Raw genomic sequence first — 6,229 nt, forward strand, 5'->3', positions numbered from 1 at the left:
TGAATGCATGTGCAATGACAGCTAGGTTGAATATGCATGTGGAATGGCTGATTTATTTGAAGATGCATGTGCAATGAAGTGGAATGACAGCTAGGTTATGATGATGAATGCATGTGGCTGATTTAATTGAATAGGAAAGCATGTGGATTTAATGGTTTAAAGGGTGAATGCATGTGGATGCATGTGTTGATGAATGGGATTAGGAAAGGTTTAAATGTCCTAAAACTAAAGGGAACAAGGTTCCAACACTTTGGTCTTCAATTAGGTCTTCAATTTCGTCCAACACTTTGGCTCCAAGCATAAGCTATCCATCCTTAGCCCAAAAGTGCTCCAAAAGTCTCCAAAATGCATCTTTTTGCTCCTTTAGCCCTTTGGACCTACAAACACACGAAAATAGCTTAAAGTACTAAAATAACTAAAGAAACATAACGTAAATGCATGAGAACAAGCCATTTAAGTCGCATGAATATGCTCCTATCAAATACCCCCACACTTATCTTTTGCTAGTCCTCGAGCAAAACAAAACAACAAAAGAACACGAAACTAGACAAAACGAACAAAACACAACCTACACCTTCCAACAATCGTCTCAGGGATTTCCAATGCACATGACAAGTTAAAAATCATTATTCCCACAGATTTTAGCCATCTTTACACTTAAGTACATTCTTACTCATAGTCACCACATACTAGTTCACAATTAAGCATTTAAAACCATGATTTGAATGTAGTAACATGCCTTAGAGAATTCCCTCAAATCCTTACAAGATATGCACTCAATTTTCACACAGATTTTCTAACTCCACACCCTAAACTAGTTATATGTGAGAAGATTGATGTAAACATGAAAACGAACACTCACATATATGTATCATAAAGAGAGCAATTTCTGGAGTTAATAAGCATCTTTAGGTATGATCTCATGAATGGAATGCTACTACTTAGAATCGAGAACCAGTGACACCATAAGCTCATACCAAGTTCAAACTCCACATTATTGAACACATAACGATCAAGATAGAAGTCAAAGGTTGTAACAGGGCTTGGGGAGTTGGCTAACAATGAAAGGATAGGGAAAACAAACGTTCTTAAAGCAATAGTGAGCAAAGTATTGAATTAGGCACATAGAATTCCCTTTAGAACGCAGAAGTCAACTTTGAACACCCAAGGGGAAGTCACACAAAACTTAGGGCCATATTCAAACTTTTTGGGCCCTTTCATCAACAATCACACTTGTGAGTCCATTCTCACTTATTTTCATTCTTTTTCTTTCTTTTCTTCTTCTTTTTGGTTCTCATATGTTTTTCACAATTTTTTTCTTTTCTTTTGACTCTCAAAACATACAAACTTAAGAACAAACTTTCCCTCCCCCACACTCATTTTCTTGCAAAATGTAACTCAAAAGGAATTCAATTAAGTCATGCTCACTATACTTCAAGAACAAGGGTACGGATGGTCCTACTCTAGGCTAGGTAAGGGGTGATGTGGTTAGAAAAGAAAATAGGCTAAACGAGGCTCAACAGGGTTCAAACTAATATATACGAAATATGGGAAGTAAGGCTATTTGGCTATGGTGGCAACTACACAACTTCATCTTGATATATGTTATGCAATTCAATGTCATGCTTTGAATGAAACGGATATAAGTTCTAGCATTTAGTTCCATCATGATACAATTGCATTCTAAGTAGCAACCAAGCAAGGAATAATGAGATCATGCAACAACTTTAGAAAACAAAGAATCACAGAAAAAAAACTCTCCAAAGAAAGTAATGGCTCGAGTCTCGCAGGGATGTAGCGTTTGTTTGAGTTCCTTCCTTCAAGCATGTTACAAAAACAAATTTTTCTTTTATGATTGCATGTGAAGTCATACATTATAACCATAACCAAGCATATACCAAGAGTAAATCAAACTTTTCTCTATGTTTATAACTCTTTTTAACAGTCATGCAATTACAAACCAAATCCTTATCATTGTGTTGGAAGGTACCCTAAGACACAAACACACAAAAACGACTCAAAACACTCTTTTTAGGCTTTTCAAAACATGTTTTTCAAATTTTTATGTGATTTTCGGAGTTATAAAAACAAAACATAATAAAACACTCTAAAACAACTTAAAAACACCTTAAAACAGTAAGGAACAACATTTGAAGTAATGGGTGATAAAATCCCACGAATTTGTATTAACAACATTAGTTACCCCCCCCCCCCCCACACTTAAATCAAACATTGTCCTCAATGTTTTAAGCATAGATTCACACAAAACATAAGTAAACACACAAAAAGCACTTAAACATACTAAACATGGCAGAATGTAAATAACAAAGAGAAGAGTTTAGAGACGCAAATCTGGTTATGGAGTGTAAATTCCCTCTTCTCCTTGGTGATTGCATGGGTTGACCTTGATGATTCCACAGGCTTACTCTTGAACTGGTTTCCGCCCATCGTTGATTTTCCTTTGTGCTACTCTTGAAGTGGGCAGCAGGATTCCCTTTAGGGTCTCCCCCGAAGGTCTGAGCTTCCTCCTGTTATCTGTTTCTTTGTTCAATCTTTGCAGGAGTGGTCCCTTCTCTGGAAGTGTATCAACCGTTGAAGATGACTACTCGAGAGCAACGCTAGGTAAGCAACCAGGAATAAATTCCAGGCAGTCGGAACCAGATCGAAAGACTGACTCCAAGTGCCGGCTGATTGCTTCTTTCACTTTGCCATGCGAGTAAGAACAAGGACAAAGAAAAGGACAGGGAAAGAGCATGATATGAGATACTTTTGCTTTTGACCTTGATGATATGAGATACCTTTGCTTTGAAGAAGCGGTGAATGAATCAGCACATGCTTCAATCCGCCGTTTCCTCCTGGGTCATATGTACTCCAGGCATCTGGTATCATCTTTGGGGAAGAAGAAAGAATTGAGTATTTCGAAAGGCTTTGCTGGGAGTGCGCCTTCAGAGGTGAGGGAGAGTTAGGCATTTTTCTTCAGGTTTGCCTTGCCATAAAAGACGAAGGTCGACATATATAGAGATAATATCAAGTGGTGGTATTGTTCTTTTACCCTTGTCGACAAACGTTTTGATCCCGCAAATCCGGCTTTTTGAAATAGTGGCGCCTCTTCGATCTTTGAAAACGCCTCTTCGATTTCTGAGCAGACGCCTCTTCGATCTCTGAACGACGCCCCTTCGCTTTCTGAACGACACATAGTAGTGCCGATGCGGCTCTTTTGACAAAGCTGCACGCGTTTTCTGAAAAGCAGAGAAAGCGTCGCCGAACTTTGCGCTTGTCGGCTAAAGATGTGTAGTTGCGATGATGGCCTCCACGTGTTGTCTGAAAAGAAGAAATCTTTTGACAAAGTTGAACGCGTCTTCTGAAAAGCCGAGAAAACGTCGCCTAAATTACGCCGGAAATTCTGGCTTTTTGAATCGGTGGACGCGTCGCCTTGGCTTTTTATAGAGCTATCGATCACCACAACAAACACACTCTGAAGATTTCCCATTCTTGAAAATCGACTCCGGCCCTTTGAGAATTAACTCCATCCACCCCTTTTCTCTGAACACCTTTGAAAAATGACTAACTCATCGAACCTTAGCTTAGATTTGAGTCTCAGCAGCGATCCGGTTGCGCCGCGTCAAGGTAACGTATGGCGCCCTTCTTTCTTATCTTCCAACGGTCCTCTCACAGGTGAAGACTCCGTGATGCAGGACGCCACAACAGCTACAATAGTAGCTAGGAACCTCCTCACTCCAAAAGATAGTAGGCTGCTGTCAGGACGGTCCGATGAGTTGGCCGTTCAAGAGTCCCTCGCACTTAGTGTTCAATGTGCGAGTTCTGTGTCCAACATGGGCCAACGCCTGCTTGCCCGCTCCCGTCAGGTGGAATCATTGATGGCAGAGGTGGAAAGTCTCAAGCAGGAGGTCCAGCAGCTGAAGTATGAGAATAGAAGTTTGCACGTGCTTGCAAACAACTATTCGACGGGCATGAAGAGGAAGCTTGATGAGCTGCAAGAGTCTGAAGGTCGGATTCAAAGCGACCGTCAGAGGTTTTCGGCTTATCTCCAGAGGCACCTTTTTCCTGGGTCATCCAGCGTTTGGCCAAGTATTAAGGCCTGGAATGCTCTAGCTCCGATGCCTCCCGCTCCAATGCCTTCCGCTCCTATGTCTTCCGCTCCGATGCCTTCTGTTCCTACGCCTTCCGCTTCAAGAGTAAAGCCACGTAGTGGGGCCTCAAGCAAACAACCTCTGTGAAGGCTACATCTGCTTTATTTTTTTTATTTTTTTATTTTTTTTTTCTGAATCAATCGGCATGGAATTTATCTTTGAATGGGCGGTGATACTTGAAATGATCCGGTAATGGTTTAAATTCAAGATTAGATGCCTGAATCATTAACAACATGTTAATATAAAAGAAAATTGAAATTGGAGGAGGTGGCTTTCTTATGTGCTCCGACATGAACTCAAGGATAAACACATCTTCTTTGAACATTGTAGGACCAGAAAATCCAACGTGTTTGGGAATTGTTGTCTCAAGTATATCCTTTTTAACGAATTCTTCATATTCCATACTTTGCACCTTTGGAAGGCCTTCCAAGATGTCTTTTTCACCTTCTTCTTCCTTGGAAGTCATGAACCTGCAAGGAATAGAGATCTTTGTTGGAACGGGGTTAGAAATAATGAATTTTGGAACAACCTTACCCGAATTAGATGGCATAGGAGCAATAGGTGCCTCCGGCAAAGGTGTTTCCACTCTTGCCGTGGGTTGGGTGTATTCCTCTTCCTTGTGATTTGATTTTGATGGTTGAGGGTCCGTTCCAACCTCCTTGTCACTTTTCAACATGATAGCCTTGGTGGTTTCAAATTCTCCCTTCGGATTTGCAATGGTTGAACTAGGGAGTTCGCCTTGGTCGCAAATTTGTTCTACAAACTCCGCTATCTGCCCAATTTGCTTTTCCAAGTAGTCCAACCTTTTGTCTTGATTTTCCCTCTCTTTGTTTTGAAGTTGGACTCCCTGCGTCAAAGTAGTAAGTAATTGAAAAATCTTATCATTATCACTTGAATTACTTACATCGCTTTGGGAAGGTTGTGGTGGCTGCATAGGCGTTGAATAGAACTCCTCATATGGCGGCCAATATCCTCCTTGTTGAGCATGTTGAGGTTCCCACCACATAGAGTTTGAATGATCACTCCAATCCGAATTGTAAGTATTGGAAAACCCATCATTCCTTGAAAATGTACCAACGCTTTGCATTTGGGACCTTTCCATGAGCTGTGACAAAAGAGAAGCATTATCTAGTGCCATGTTGTGCTTCTCTAGTACTTAAAATCGACAAACAAAATACAAATCAAAAACTAAAACTGAAATACATAACAGCAACTAAAACTAAAACTAATAAGAAAACGAAAATAACAATCCAAAGGATTAGCAAAGTTGCTAATCCCCGGCAACGGCGCCAAAATTTGATGCGAGAATTATACGCGCACAAATTAAACCCTCTTTTCGTCAAATTGTAGTATATGTATAAGTAGGGATCGTTCTAGACCGGGGATTAGGAGGGATTGTTAACCACTTGGATTTGACTCAAAAACGTAAAATAACAATATGAAACACTATACTAGACTCAAAGAATGCAAAACTAAACTTTAAAACACTAAGACAAACCAAAAGACTCAAAACAACACAAACACACTCAAATCTGCCTAAAAACCACTTTCTGGGCAGATTTGAGCACAAACACAAATTTGGACGAAATTAAGTAATAACTTGACTCAAGAACGTAAAATAAAGTTTAAAACACTAAACTAAACTCAAAGAATGCGAAGCTAAACGCTTAAAACACTAAAACAAACCAAAAGACTCAAACATCACCCAAAACACTCAAAACTGCCTTAAAATCACTTTCTGGGCAGTTTTGAGCACTTTGGTGAATTTGGACGAAATTGGGAAATAAATTGAATCAAAACACTTTAAAACATAAACTAAACAAATTCTAAGTAAATTAGACAATAAAGAACAAGAAAGTAAAGGGGGGGTTTAGTTTTGGACGAAATTAACTAAAATGCACAGATTCAAATTAAAACAGATAGTAAAGATGAAATTGATGAAATGGAATGAATGGGAACCTAGCTAAGGGGTTCATCTCCATACATGTTACACTTGCATAATAAAATGATTTCCAATTGCATTTCAATAAACCATGAATTCTCAACGCTCCAAGTTAATTAGGTCCGCTTAAATTAAC

The sequence above is a fragment of the Pyrus communis genome, chromosome 2 (genome assembly GCF_041283825.1).
Source record: "Pyrus communis isolate YQ-2024b chromosome 2, ASM4128382v1, whole genome shotgun sequence".
NCBI lineage: Eukaryota > Viridiplantae > Streptophyta > Magnoliopsida > Rosales > Rosaceae > Pyrus > Pyrus communis.